Source organism: Danio aesculapii, chromosome 3 (genome assembly GCF_903798145.1).
Source record: "Danio aesculapii chromosome 3, fDanAes4.1, whole genome shotgun sequence".
Classification (NCBI taxonomy): domain Eukaryota; kingdom Metazoa; phylum Chordata; class Actinopteri; order Cypriniformes; family Danionidae; genus Danio; species Danio aesculapii.
Window position 1 is genome coordinate 35,238,718 of NC_079437.1, and position 15,000 is coordinate 35,253,717.

At 35.5% G+C, this 15,000-nt stretch overlaps 1 protein-coding gene across 1 annotated transcript in view; it reads right to left on the reverse strand.

Moving 5' to 3' along the window:
* Positions 1-15,000, reverse strand: part of rab11fip4a (RAB11 family interacting protein 4 (class II) a) — a 65,679-nt gene that overhangs the window by 45,309 nt on the left and 5,370 nt on the right. The window contains exon 2 of the mRNA XM_056453851.1: positions 11,995-12,080. The gene's annotated coding sequence lies outside the window, so the exon portion shown is untranslated. The remainder of the gene's footprint in view (positions 1-11,994; positions 12,081-15,000) is intronic.

Below are 15,000 nucleotides of genomic sequence, written 5' to 3' on the forward strand. Positions count from 1 at the left end.
CAATTCTTTTTCATTTGTAAGGATATCTGCTTATTGCTGTACAACCTGTGTGTATTAAGCAATGTGTACGCGTTTAAGGTGCACAACTAGCATGCTCTGTGCTGGACTTTAAATCTGCTTTCAGCTGGTCAATTGTGCAGTCTATTTTAGTTCCTCAAAATACCAACGCGCCAACAATGGGGCTTAACACATCTTATTTTTAGACCGGAACACCCATGAGACCACAAAGTGACGCAAATGGATTTACTATTTAAACATTGTGGCGCAAAGCAGAAAACCAGGGTTGCGCTGGTCTGAAAATCGCGCCAAACACATCTTGTGCCTTATTGTGCCAGGTGTTTGATAGAGCCATTTAGCTTGATTCTTTATCTACCTTTAAAGATGGTTATATGTAGCGCATTAACTGCTTTAGGACCATTACTGGTGCTATATAGCACTGAAATTGGTCCCCAGTGATAATGAGCCAAAAAACCACTTAGCGGTACTAAACAGCATCTCAACTACCATAAAGAACCACTGAAGTCAACTGTATAATACCACAATAAACATCTTCATCTGTTCAAAACAGTCCAGATGAAGCAGATTTGTGCAGGTGGGACATGAGCAGGCTGCTGGTATTTGAAGCACAGATACACACTGAAACGAGATGCAGAAGGACAGTGTGTGATGAAGATGTTTGAGTGTGAGTAAAGCTAAAGCCCCTGCTTTCTTGCACCGCAGCTCTCACTTCATCACGAGCACTGCAACACTGCCACATGTGACTGACCTTCACAGGCCAGCGCCTGCTACCTGTGAGCCTGAACCCAGATTAATTTTCAACATTAAATACATACACATAAGGAAATACAGTGGTGAAACTATATTGAAAACATTGAATTCATATGTACTGTATTACACAAATAGAAATGAAATCTTTACTATTGTGTAATCTAAAGACTAAACAAAAAAATCTAGCTGTATCCTAGTGTGTGTGTGTGTGTGTGTGTGTGCGTGTGTGTGTGTGTGTGTGTGTGCGTGTGTGTGTGCATGTGTGTGTGTGTGTGTGTGTGTGTGTGTGTGTGTGTGTGTGTGTGTGTGTGTGTGTGTGTGCGTGTGTGTGTGTGTGTGTGTGTGTGTGTGTGCGTGTGTGTGTGTGTGTCAATGAAGGCTACAGCATTAACATAAGAAGCATTAACAGAGCAAGTAAGCCATCAAGCAGGTACATAAGAGGTAAAATACTTGATCAATCTTTTCAGCTGTCTGTAACCTTAATCTCTTAGACATGATGTGTATTTGTTTGTGTGTCATGGGAACACAAACTCACAATGATTCCAACACAGGCTCATTGTAAATATTAAAAGTGATTCAGTCTACATTTTTGTCAAATAAAAACTAACATTAACACACTTAAACATTAGTTTGACTGCAGTTTCTATGAATCCTACAATGCAGTACTATGATATTAAAAGTTTTAATGTATATATTATTGACGAATAATAATAGATTGTTTCATTTTGTACAACACCAAATAAATACCACAAAACATCTTAAGTGTCATGTCTTGTAATCGAATATATTTACCTCGCCTATATTTATCCATAAGGACCTCTTTTCTGTTATGATCAGCATAGCTCAAATTGTACAGTGTTGTACTTGGGATGCAGAGTGCTTTTGGTTTGAGTTTGGAGAAGCACAGTTCCACAAAAAAGATAAATTCATAAAATCATGATAAAACTACATGGCCATGGTCTCTTATGTTTACTTTTGAAAACACTAATTTCAGTAGGTCAGTAGTTCATTAGGTGATCTGACAAGACCCGATTTCTTGTGGACATGAAAAGAGACGTGTCTCTGAAACATACAACAAAATGCACCCTAATGGCTCGTTTCCACTGACTGGTACGGTACGGTACGGTTCGGGTCGGTACGGGTCACCTTTATCAGTCTTGCGTTTCCACTAACACGGGTACCCTTTTGGTGGGCGTGGTATCTGACAGAAAGTTTCAGAAAGTCATTCTCACTCGAGGAAATGTCTACAGTAAAGCTGTATAGGTCATTCACATATCACATGAGAAGCACTTCTCACAAAACAGATGCTTTACACACATAAATACTTGTGTAGAAATGTTTATTACTAACTTTTCAATGAACATGAGTTGATTATAACTGCAGATCAATGACAGTGCGAAACAGCCTACTGTAACGTCTGTAATTATGTTAAATAAATAAATGAAAATATATAAACACATACAGCCCCTTACAGTCTCCAATTTGTTATCAACTACAGAAAAACTACACACAGCAAACATTTCGTCCATAATTAGGTTAAAAAACAGCACAAAATATAGCCTACAGTCAGTGAAAACCTCTCATTTGTGTCTGTAATCTTCAGCAGCACATGTAGCCTCTGTTAGACAGTAATTCCATCATTCCCAGTTCATATTAGTCCAAAAGATGAAGATAATAAGTCAGTTATACATGGCATTTTGTTTATGTTTGCTGAAAAATAATGTGCTCCTTTTTTCCGGCTTCTCCTTTGCTTTTTCACGCTTCACTCTCGCGTTTGTCAGTGTCTGACAGGATCGGGTTTCAAAAGCACGTAAAAAACTGGCTCGTAAAAAACTACGAGGCACAGGGTAAATCTGCTCTACTCCATGGCTTTGTGGCTGTTCCTCAAGACGACGACAAGGTTTGTTTGAGCCCGGATTGACCATGGCTCGTTATTATATGTATAAATAATTCCACTGTAATCTCTCGGCTGTGTGTGTATTTTAAACATGGTGGGTTTTTTGTTTTCATTCTGGCTTGTTGCGTAAGCGAATGACGTATCTCTGTAAACCAATTGCGTTCAGCTGCGTGTGTGGCTCCGCCTTTTGGTACCCTTTCTCGTGTTTGGTACCCTTTCGAAAGGGTGCCAAAATGGTACGGTACGGTTCGGTACTCCTTTAGACAGTGGAAACGGCCATAAAAGCATACCAAACCGAACCGTACCATACCATACCACTCAGTGGAAATGGGCCATTAGTAGGGCATATTTCCAATTCACACAATTTTTAACAGAGCCACTGCCCTCTAGTAAATTTGTCAACTAAAACGTGCAACAAAACGTACTCAGAGCAACATATTTTACATTTTTCAAAAATGTAGGCTGAGAAACGTATTTCCAATTAGCCGGGGCTGAATGATTTATACAATGACTCATTCATTCAGTACATTTATTGACAGGCATTTAAAAAAAGTGTTACTTTGGGACAGATCACAGCTCTACACTATTAGAAAACTGTACTACCCTGTGTCCTGTTTACACTTGGCATTAAGATTTGGTTGATCGGATTACTAGTATCAGCTTTTATTTTATTTTATTTTTATTCTGTTTGTTTTTATTTCTCTTATAATTGTTTCTTTTATTCCTGTTTATGTAAAGCACTTTGAATTGCCACTGTGTATGAAATGTGCTATATAAATAAACTTGCCTTGCCTTGCCTAGTAGACAATTAAGGGAAACACCTTCCCATTTATACATGGAGCTTTAGTCTACTTTTTATGTCCACTTTCCTACAAGAGGGATGGGCAGGTGTATGCATGGGTCTTTTATAAACTATTTTATTCTTCTTTTTTTTCTAATCTTTTTTTATGTGTTTTGTTTTTTGTCGTTTCTAGTGTTGTTGTTTTTTGTGTTTTGTCTTGTCTTGTCTTTTGTTTTTGTATTTTGCTTTTTGTTTTGTCTTTTCTAGTGTTGTTTTATTTATTGTGTTTTGTCTTTTGTCTTGTGTTTTGTCTTTTATAGTGTTGTTTTATTTTTGTGTTTTATTTTGTCTTGTCTTGTCTCTTGTTTTGTCTTGATTTGTCTTTTGTCTTGTTTGTTTTTTGTTTTTTTCTAGTGTTGTTTTATTTTTTGTGTCTTGTCTTGCCTTGCCTTGTATGTTGTCTTTTGTTTTGCCTGTCATTTGATTTGTTTTTTTTTGTTGTTTTGTTTGGTTTTGTCTTTTGTTTTGTTTTGTCTTTTGTCCTGTTTTGTTTTGTCTTTTGTTGTTTTGTTTTGTTTTGTGTGTTTTGTCTTTTCTAGTGTTGTTTTTTTTGTGTTTTGTCTTGTCTTGTCTTGTCTTTTGTTTTGTTTTGTCATTTGATTTGTTTTTTGTCTTGTTTTGGTTTTGTCTTTTTTTTGTTTTGTTTTTTGTTTTGTTTTGTTTTGTTTTTTCTTTTGTACTTTTTTGTTTTGTTCTGTTTTGTCTTGTTTTGTCTTTTCTGGTGTTGTTTTATTTTTTGTGTTTTGTATTGTTTTGTTTTGTTTTTTCTTTTCTTTTCTTTTGTATTTTGTTTTGTTTTTTGTGTTTTGTCTTGTCTTGTCTTGTCTTGTCTTGTCTTTTGTTTTGTTTTGTTTTGTCATTTGATTTGTTTTTTGTCTTGTTTAGTTTTTTGTGTTGTTTTGGTTTTGTCTTTTCTTTTGTTTTTGTTTTTTTTGTTTTGTTTTGTTTTGTTTTGTTCTGTTTTGTCTTGTTTTGTCTTTTCTGGTGTTGTTTTATTTTTTGTGTTTTGTATTGTTTTGTTTTGTTTTTTGTCTTTTCTAGTGTTGTTTTATTTTTTTGTATTTTATTTTGTCTTGTCTTGTTTTGCTTGTTTGTTTGTTTTATCTTGTCATGATTTGCTTTATTTGCTAGATTTGTTTTGTTTTGTTTGTTCTGTTTTTTATTTGAGTTTTATTTAAACCAAATTTATAAAGTCAATCAATTTGAAATAAGGGTTAGAATTGACCCATTTGAACCTTTATGGTGTTAAACTGACTGTGTAATCAAACTATAATTTGCTAAAATACTTACAACAACACAATTATGAGAGCATGGTTAATCTATCTGTCAAACACACATGGAAACTGTAACCAAACAGTTTTCTTTCAGAATCTTCATCAAACAAATAGAAGACTCAAAACATCTTGTTTATTTAGTTATTTTCTAGAGGCATGTTAAATTGTACAATGTAAATAAATATATATTTTAATAATACAATGACTTTTCAATAACCACTCTTGTCTTGTTTTGTTGTTGTTGTTTTGTCTTGTCTCATTTTGTTCCATTGTGTTTTGTTGTGTGTTTTTTACATTGAACCCAAATTAATATCATTAAGAATAAGACGGCAAAGTTCTAATCCTGCCTGGCTACAGCACTTCCCCAACACATCCTGTAATGTTTAAGAATTAGGTCAGTAGGCAGGTGTGATACCAGGTGTAAAAACACGTCTAACAGAAACTGCACAATATTACTGAACTGCAGCTTAACTGTATGCTGGGCTAATTATAAAACATGTTCATGACATAAACGTCTGTCATGGAAACCTTCAGGCCATTTACAGACACTCTATCTTATAGTGTCAGTTAAATTAACATTTGAATGCTTTTTTTGTTTTTGGGAAGCGAGAGAGGGGGAAAGAAAGAGAGCATGGTGCTGTGCAGAAGATCAATGCGAAGCTAGAGTCCAGCGTTCATTTGAAGTGCTAATAGAGTCGTTTGCGGCAGAGCACTGAAAGAGCAAAGAGCAATGCAGTACTTCATTTGCACATCCACACACAACAACCTTCTCGCAGTTTTTCACAATTTCACAACAGAAATATTCCAAAAAATTACACCACCTTTTTCTATTTGAACGGATAGAGATCATTAGACAACATTTTCTGCATCAGAAAACGCTAGCTTGGCTTTTGCACTAGATTTTCACTACATTATCATGTTTATATGAACAATTTACTAAAACAGTTCAGACTAAGAATGGCTCAAACAAGCTGCACAATTGCCTGCAAATTTCTAGATTGATTCCTATTTCTCTCCCTATTCTTCAATCTTTTTATCCAAGCGTCACAGTGTAATAAGTGTCTTGACAATACAGTTATGAAGCTCATAATTACATCCATAGACTGAGTGAATGTGACTGTGTAGGAGGACTGTTCTCTGCTGCAGTGTCTAATATCCACACAAACCCAATGATCCAGCCTCACTTGAATTATATGTGCTGTCTGACAAAACAAATTACTGTCAATGATAACTGAAGGATGTTGCTAATTCCAGTATTATATATACACATGTATCAATATACATGCTCACTGAAATTCTGAACAAACTCCATTTCTTGTATTTTTTATGTTCAAAGGTTTGCTGTATTGCTGTTTCCAGCTCGGTTTTGAGCTTAATGCATGTTATGTCTTTACAAACACTGCCATCTAGTGATGATCTAAAATAAATCAGCTTCGTTCTTATGTTAAAAATAGCTCTCATGTTTGCTATGCCTGACTTTCTTATGCACAAAGAAAAAAGAAATGTATTAACCAACTCTGAGGGGGGCTGCCTCTATATAGTATTTGCATAATTATTTAGTGCTGATTTACAATTTATTTTATGTAGCCTGTAGATAAAATCAAGGTTTACTTAAAAATATATAGAGATGTATTTTTTTCATCTCTGACTGACTGACTGACTGACTGTAATTTTGGCATCCCAAGAACCTTTTGTCATTAACATAAGTGGTTCAATAAATATACAAATGCATATGAGGAATTCATTTAAAAATTCATTTTAGAGCGTTGAAATCGACCTTTTAAGCTTAATGCTGATAAAGTGAACACAATTGTACACCGTAAAACCCAGAAAGTTAAGGTAACTCAAACCATTTGAGAAAACCAATTGCAAAAAACCATTTAAGTTCAAAAACTAATCCTAATGAGTATTGTGTGAATTTAATCTATTTGAGTAAATGGAGCAATTTGAGCACAGTAAAACCCAAAAAATGAAGAGAACTCAAATCAACTGGGTACTGTAAAACCCAATAAGTTAAGGCAACTCAAACCGTTTGAGGAAACCGATTGCTACAAACCATTTAAGTTAAAAAACTAATCTATCTGTGAACTTACTCCAGTTAAGTTGAAGTAATGAGGTATTTAATTTACTCATTACCTTCAACACTAAGATCAAAACTCTTTTCAAATGAGTAGAATTAACTTTCAGTAAATTTTGAGTTAACTACACTCATTTCCTTTGATTAAGTTGGCTGTAGGGTTTCACAGTGTATGTTAAATTGTTCACGATAAGTAAATCTTTTTAAAACAATTCAATCAAATTTGAAGAACAAGCCTATTTTTACTGTTGCTGATGAACTGATGACACTTCTCTATGGTTGTGCATGAACATAACAAATAGCTAACATGATCTAGCGAACAAAAGCATTTTATAATCTTGGCTTATGCAAAGATTAGTCTTTAATAATATATAAACAGATCTACATTTTCAAAGATCACTGTGTAAATGCCCCCTGCACAACAGAAATACACAACAAGCTTTCTTTTCATTCCATTTTACCATGGAAAACAAAAACAATGAAGACACTTTGATTATGAAGAAAATGACTGAAAAAGAGGTCTGCGGTCATCACTGGGAGGACAGTTTTAGTTTTGTATTTCTGTCTGTTTACCAGCAATACATTATTTGTATATTTTAGGGGGATGAGACAGTCTCATTCTAGAGATTAGTTTATTGGACAAAATCCTACATCGGAGCTTAGTCGATAGATTTTGGTCCATTTCATTTTCCAAGAAGACATAAAGAGTAAGACTACACCAATGCCAATATTTGCTAAAAGTGAATTTTAATTATCTTTGAGAGTATATTAGTAAACTGATGACCGAATGGATAGCAAATGCACACTGAACGCCACAAAACACTTCACATCATTACAGAGATGTAGGCCAGGGTCGAAAACTCAGAGATGTCCAAGTAAAAAGAGAACATAATGAGATATTTCACAACAAAAAACAACAACAACAAAAGCTCAGACTACCAGTGCAAATTTATTACTTGTCCATTATGATTGAGTGTTAAACAAATAAATAAAACTGAAAATGATTTTAAAAAATCCATCTCAGGTTATTCTTTCATGTTAAAAACTAAATCAAACTCAATTTAATTTAATTTAATTTAATTTAATTTAATTTAATTTAATTTTATTTTATTTTATTTTATTTTATTTTATTTTATTTTATTTTATTTTATTTTATTTTATTTTATTTTATTTTATTTTATTTTTCACATTTCTGGAAATCCATATTAGCCCAACACATATCATAACAATGTGTATTGATCTGTATAAATTCATATAGTATTCATTTACAACACTTTGTTAATGAATGCTCCAGAATATAGTGAACTGTAATTAATAAAACACATTAGTATACTTTAGTTTTTACTACAGTAAATAGTGGTTTATTACAGTGTAATATACCCTATAGTTGTTGAAAACTACTAGGTATTTGTTTATAATAGGCAATAATTTAATAATTTATAATTTCAATAATTTAGGCAATTTCAGTAATAATTTAGCAGAAACAATGTTGCTCCATAGTACAAATTGAGAGCACAATGACAATTTATAGCTATTGAATTTTAACACAGGCAGATAAGGCAGTGCAGAATAAAAAGGCACGTGTCAGCTCGCTACATTTCTACTGTTGCCTCTTAGGATGTATTAATAAATTATAATCTCTGTTTTGTAAACTCTGTTGTCATTGTTTGCATTTGCATTTTTATTTGCATATAAATATGAAGCAGAAAAAATGAAAAAGCACCACAGGATACACAAAATGAATCTGTTTTGATACAAAGTAGCCTAGTCCAGAATGTCAGTCCAAGTCAGATTATTTGTGGAATCTGACCTAAATTAGCGTTTCTCAACCACAATCCTAGAGGTCCACCAACACTGCATTTTTTTGGATGTCTCCTTTGTCTGTCACATCCATTACAGGTCTTTCAGTCTCTGCTAATGAGCTGATGATCTGAATCAGGTGTTTTTGGTTTATATGTTTATATGTTTATAACCACTTACGACAATATTAGGGTCACTGGAATTGTTATTTGACGGGTAGCGATGTGAAAAGTTTAGGAACCCCTGCTATAGCATACATACAAATAATCAGATTTGACTTGGCTTATGGATGTAGATGAAGTCATTAATTGCATAACACCACATGTAAATGTCTCTGCATACCAAAAGTGTCTGTGGATGTCAGGACTCCTCTTCACTCCGTTTGATTGGCAGCGCCATTAAGTCATACAGCATGTTGACAGCCACCATTAAAGCATCCCGTGTCAGGTTATGTTTTACAAGGCTTAAGCGGTAGCCTGTGAAACAGTGGCAGTATGGATTGCTGTGTATGTGTGAGTGAGGGCTGACATGCTGGGGGCGAGTTTTTGGCTCCACTTACTCTCATACATCAAATTCACACAAGCCAAGCACTGAATCTGTACTACTAAGGCGGATGAGAGGAAGGTCGTTTCGATGTAATATCGGAGAACAAAAGATGCCTCTCCCTGTTAAGTGTCCTAATGTGTCCGGACACACTGCCAAAAGAAGTGCTTCCAATTTCTGGCTTACCGCTGCATTAAATGCGTTTGTATGGTGCAAATGAACACAATAAGAGCAAGTAGGAGTGCATGTATTGCAGAAAAGTGAACCAAGATATGCACAGCAAATTTTTGAATGCAGACCATAGCCAAAACAGAATTTCATTTAACAAATAGGGTTAAATCCAACCCAGGCTCATTCTGAAAACGTACCCCTAAATAGACTTCTGGAGAGCGCCAAATACATCTCAGGAGCTAAGTTTTTTAATTTTTTGCAGTTTTTGTTTTTGTAAATCCGCCAGAGGCCGCTGTGTACACTTTTTGAGATCTCAAATTTCTCTCAAATTTCCTTCGCACCTGCTGTTCTTGCGTAAATCCACCAGACGCTGCTGTCGACTAACTTATTTACTGACTGACCAACCAACCAATACACCCCCACCCCCTTCCCTAAACCCAATCAATAGTATTTTAAAAAGCACTGATTGAACCGCCCACCCACTTCCCAAAACCCAACTGCAGTGTTTTAAAAAGCAGTCCAGAAAAAGAAAAGCCCTCACCTGATTTTTACCACGTTTTCAGATTTTACCACATTCTCACCCTGTTATTTACTTGTTTGTTTTATTTTTTGGCTTCTGTTTTTGATTTGCCTGCTTTCTGGAACCGTTTTTCATCAGACTCAAACCCTGTTGTCGTGGTCAACTCCGCTCTGCATCTCAAGTCCGCCGACGTACATGCCGAGCTATCTGGACAAACTGGTAACAGTGGGGTCAGCTGGTAAGCGAGAAAAGGAACAGCAGCCATATGTAGCTCTGGCTAAATAATTTGCAATCTTCAGGAGAATATATAGGGCTACATTTTCAGAATGAGCCTATGTTGGTTAAATCAGTCTTTTTTTTGCATCTCCTTGCATATTTATTGATGCATTTTAAACTGTTATTGTGACCCAACGTTGTGTCAGTTATTGACTGCTGAGTTTAAAAGTGTAATTTTGAAAAAAAAAACTGGGCTTGTCGATATTTGGCCCAACGTTGACTTACAACAACCCAGCATTTTAAGAGTGTTGATTGAAAAATGAAAATATTTATATGTACTGAAGCATACAGAGAAAACCTTTTAACCATTCAGTCATTTCAGATAGGATCAGTTTAGTCAAATATAGATATATTAATCAAACAATTAGTGTTGATGAGATGGTTCTGCTCTGGAAAGAACAATACCAGTGTGTGCACATCTAAGAAAATCCTAAAGATGGGTTATTGATCAAGCCAAACACAATAGAAAAAGTAAAAAGAATTGACACACTGCCATATGCCACTGCCATAGTTTTGTTCTGGGCAAAACTGCAAGCATGAATGGACAGAGCAGGGAGAGTAGCAGCAAGTCAACTCCTCATGGTGTAACAAAACAGAACCCGAAAGCGTTCCTAAGCCATTATAATTGATTATGAGTTCATGTAAATGCCACACTGTAAAAAAGAAATTCGTAAAATTTACGGTAAAAAAACGGCAGTTGTGGTTGCCAGTCCTTCACCGTTAAAAATACGGTACAAAGCGTAAAAGTAATTTCTCATTTTTACGGTAAACCACCATATTTCATTAATTTATAGATGTAATATGTCTGTATTTTGAATCTACACATCTTTTGTTACACAGTTAGACACGTTAGCACACTCATATGCAGGTGGTGATGACAAAGTTACAAAATGAACCAATGTTCATCACAATCAACTTTTCCCACAAGCAGAAAAGTGCATCAGTATATAGAAGGTGCTCAGTGTCATTCACACAGCTACTAAACACCAGTATGGTAACACGCATAAAATTAAAGTCATGAAATAAACATTGTTTATCAACATTAGATGTAACATAAATCTCTAATGTACATAACTGATGGGGAAACAACTAAAAAGATCCATAGTAATGTCAACAAAAAGCATAAAAAGTAATGTGCCATACAGGGAATTCTGCGAAAGTCAATTTACGGTTATTCGCCGTATATTTTAAGGAAACATACATTTAACCAGGTTACGGATTTGTACTGTAGCATTTTTACTGTTTTTTACCGTTGAAATCACTGCCGTTTTTTAGTGCAGAGCCATGAGGCTGATTGCCATTTACTTGGCTAATATACTTCGAACTGATTTCAGAAATGAGCTAGGAGGAGTTGGCGATGTTGGAGGGGAGTGTAGAATTGGTGAGCAGACAAATGCTGAACAGGGACCAGATGTATGATTTAAATAGACCGATGTGACTGATGTCAGAACCAGACTGGTACACGTCATGAACAACTGACTGTCACGCTTAAGTGTTTTACCGTGTTTACTGGCGTGAATATATGCTTGATATCTATAGACACCTTTTAGACTCTTAAAACAGTAGTTTTAAGACCCTCTTTGAATCCCATGATATAGTAATACTAACCAGTATATGGACACTATGCAGTAGGTGCAATTTAGCTTAATGTACAAGCAAAATAAAGACAAACAAGACAAAAGAAAAATTCAGTTTCAAGTTGTTAAGTTCAAACAGTCTTCAAGACAGTGTTTTCAGTAGAGCAAACCTATTCTCATGATGTTTGGAGAGCCAATGGTTTAACTGGATATGTCAGAAACAAAAAAACAATATCAAACAAGTGCCTACCTGATAGTAGTAGCCATTGTCTGTCTGGTACGGCTGTGCTGCAATGGTGGGGGTCCCAAGTGCCGTTTTTAGGATCTCCTCACAGCCTGAATTATAAAGAAAGAAATATTAGTGTCATTACTAGTAATTAAATACACTTTATCTATTGCTCAATCCTTGGCTCTTCAAGTAAAATAAATAAATATGTGGACATAATAATTTATTATTATCTACCATTTGTTTATGGGGCAACATGTTGGTGCAGTGAGTAGCGCTGTCGCCTCACAGCAAGAAGGTTGCTGATTTGAGGCCCGGCTGGGTCAGCTGGCATTTCTGTTTTGTTTTGTTCACGTAGGTTTCCTTCGGGTGCTCCGGTTTCCCCCACAGTCCAAAGACATGCGCTATAGGTAAATTGAATTAGCTGTGAATGCAAGAGTATACGGGTGTTTCCCAGTGCTGGATTGCAGCTGAAAGGGCATCCGCTGCATAAAACATATGCTGGATAAGTTGGTGGTTCATTCTGCTGTGGCGACCCCAGATTAATAAAGGGACTAATCCGAAAAGAACACGAGTGAATGAATGAAGGAGGACTGATATTGCATATATTGGCACATAGCTGACGGCAAATATTAGGAAAAAAGAAACTCCACTTAAACAGAAGATCAATGACACCTGCATCTACTGTATATCACTGCCTGTTTAGCTCTGCACACTGATTCATACCATAAACAGAGTAAATAATGAGAGGTTAGTGCAGGTCTAGACGATGCTCTATAGACACATAGATGCTTTATAGACCTTCCTTGTGATCCCAACATTAGAAAAAAGTGTATAAATATTTTTTGAATTTTTTTTAAATGACGTTTCAGTGAATTTGGTCATTTATTCACTTCATACATAAACATTCCTGCCTTTCACTTCAATGAGGGAAAAGTAGTGCTTATATTTCCAATTCCAGTTTGCAGACGCTACCTTTGAACTTGTTGGATTTTCCATCTTTCTGACTCCTGGTTGCTGGTGTGTGTGTGTGACTGACTCAATCTAAGTCAATCATCATGTTCTCAGACACACCAATCATCATCACTGGATGGTTATGTGTCCCCAGTGCCGAACAACCACCCCCCCCCCCCCCCCGTGACACTGCTCACATGAAAACCCTGTCAGTGTCTCATTTTTAGTAACGCACATTTTTTATTGTCAGTAATGGTTACGGTGTTGTAACGGGGGAAACAGTAATTCAATTGATTGCTCGTTACTAAAGTATCGCCATTACTAATGCTGTTTATTTATAACGCCGTTATTCCCATCACTATTGATATATAGTGTGTGTATACATATATTTGTTTTTGACCTACGTTTTTATCACAACAAAACCTATACCTCACAACAGCATCCATCTATCAAGCATGTATGTAGACGTTTACATTGTGTTTCATGGAAAAGGAGAAAAACAGGGCAGAAAAAAGCCTATTACTTTTAAATTAATGTACAAAAATGATTTATTTATTGATAAGTGGACCTCAGAAAATTGTGCAAAAATTTAAAAGCTTCAAAAGACCTGTGATGATGAATGCACTTTTTACGCAAGAACGATTGTTTGCATCATTATTACTACAGTAGTTTATAGGATTCTCATGTACCTTTTTTATTCTTTAATAGAAAAAATATGCTTCTTAGATACCGTATTTTAAACAATTCATGAAATGTGAAAATACACTGTGGCCATTGTACTGCATTTATAAAAGCTTCTGTCACTATAAATTTCAGAGCCCTGTTTGAGATCATCTTGTGTCTTCTCTAAAGCTGGGCTTGAATTATTGAACTACAGCCACTCTAAAATTTAGGCCTTCATTGCTACACATAAAAAGCCAGAAAAAATATCAGGATCCACATTTTTATAAAAACTGAAAGTTCAACAGCAGATATCAAGCTGAAAAGGGGAACTGTTCTCTTAAATATATGCCATTGTTTCTCACACAAACCGACAAACACATCTGCAGAAATACAACAGGCTAAGTAAAATGCCATGAATAAATAACGTATTGAGACGCGCAGTGAAGGGCAGCCCAGGCCTCAGATCCATTTATAGACACATAACATCAAGTGTAGAGAAGGCTCAGTGCTCTATGTAACATCTCAAGTGGGCCACAGTTCGACTTGGCTGCGGGAACGTCCCAAATGGGAATGCTTTGTGGGTAATGCATGAATATATAAAGCTATGCACAACAGGCCTGCTTTAGCACATGCCAAAGACAGAGCAAGGGAGAAAATGGGTTGGTGCAATCCCGCTTCTTACAAATGCATTAAAAACTAAAAATCCGCTAAAAGAGGAGCTGGATGAAAAATGCCAGTCACACTATATCTTTTGGTATTATTCTCACTATTAACAAACCATTAACTAAGACTTTTAGCTCAATAAGGTAGTATTGTGCTGTTTATTAATAGCTAGTGAGGTAATAGTTGGGTTTATGTATTGGGTAGGATTAGGGATGTAAAATAAGATCATCCTTTATAAGTGCTAATAACAGATATTTTCTTAATAATAGGCAGGTAATAAGCCAGTAGTTAATAGTGAGAATTAGAAATTAAAGTTTTACTAAAATGCCTATTAAAGTCAATATACAACTTGACTTGTGATCCATGTCCTGGAATAAACCACAAAATCAGATCACTTCAGCAGCAGCACATGTGTTTAGGCGCTGGCTCCAAATATAACAACATATTCCAAAACAATATACTCTCATATACTATTAAGTAAATACATAATATACAAAAGATAATAAATACATAAAAGAAAACACACATTACACACACAAAAAGGTTGTGCACATGTACACATAGTTTGACTGTTGGTGGATAATTATTGTAGACAGTATTGTTCATTCAATTCGAAAAGAGACAAAAGCTGGCCTCCAGACGCACATGATTTGTCCCAAGAGTTTTCCCTTAATGACTGTCACCTTTGCCTTGTTTAATTAGGGTTTAAATGGCACTTGGGAGAGGATTTCCTTACAGCGTGCATCAGCA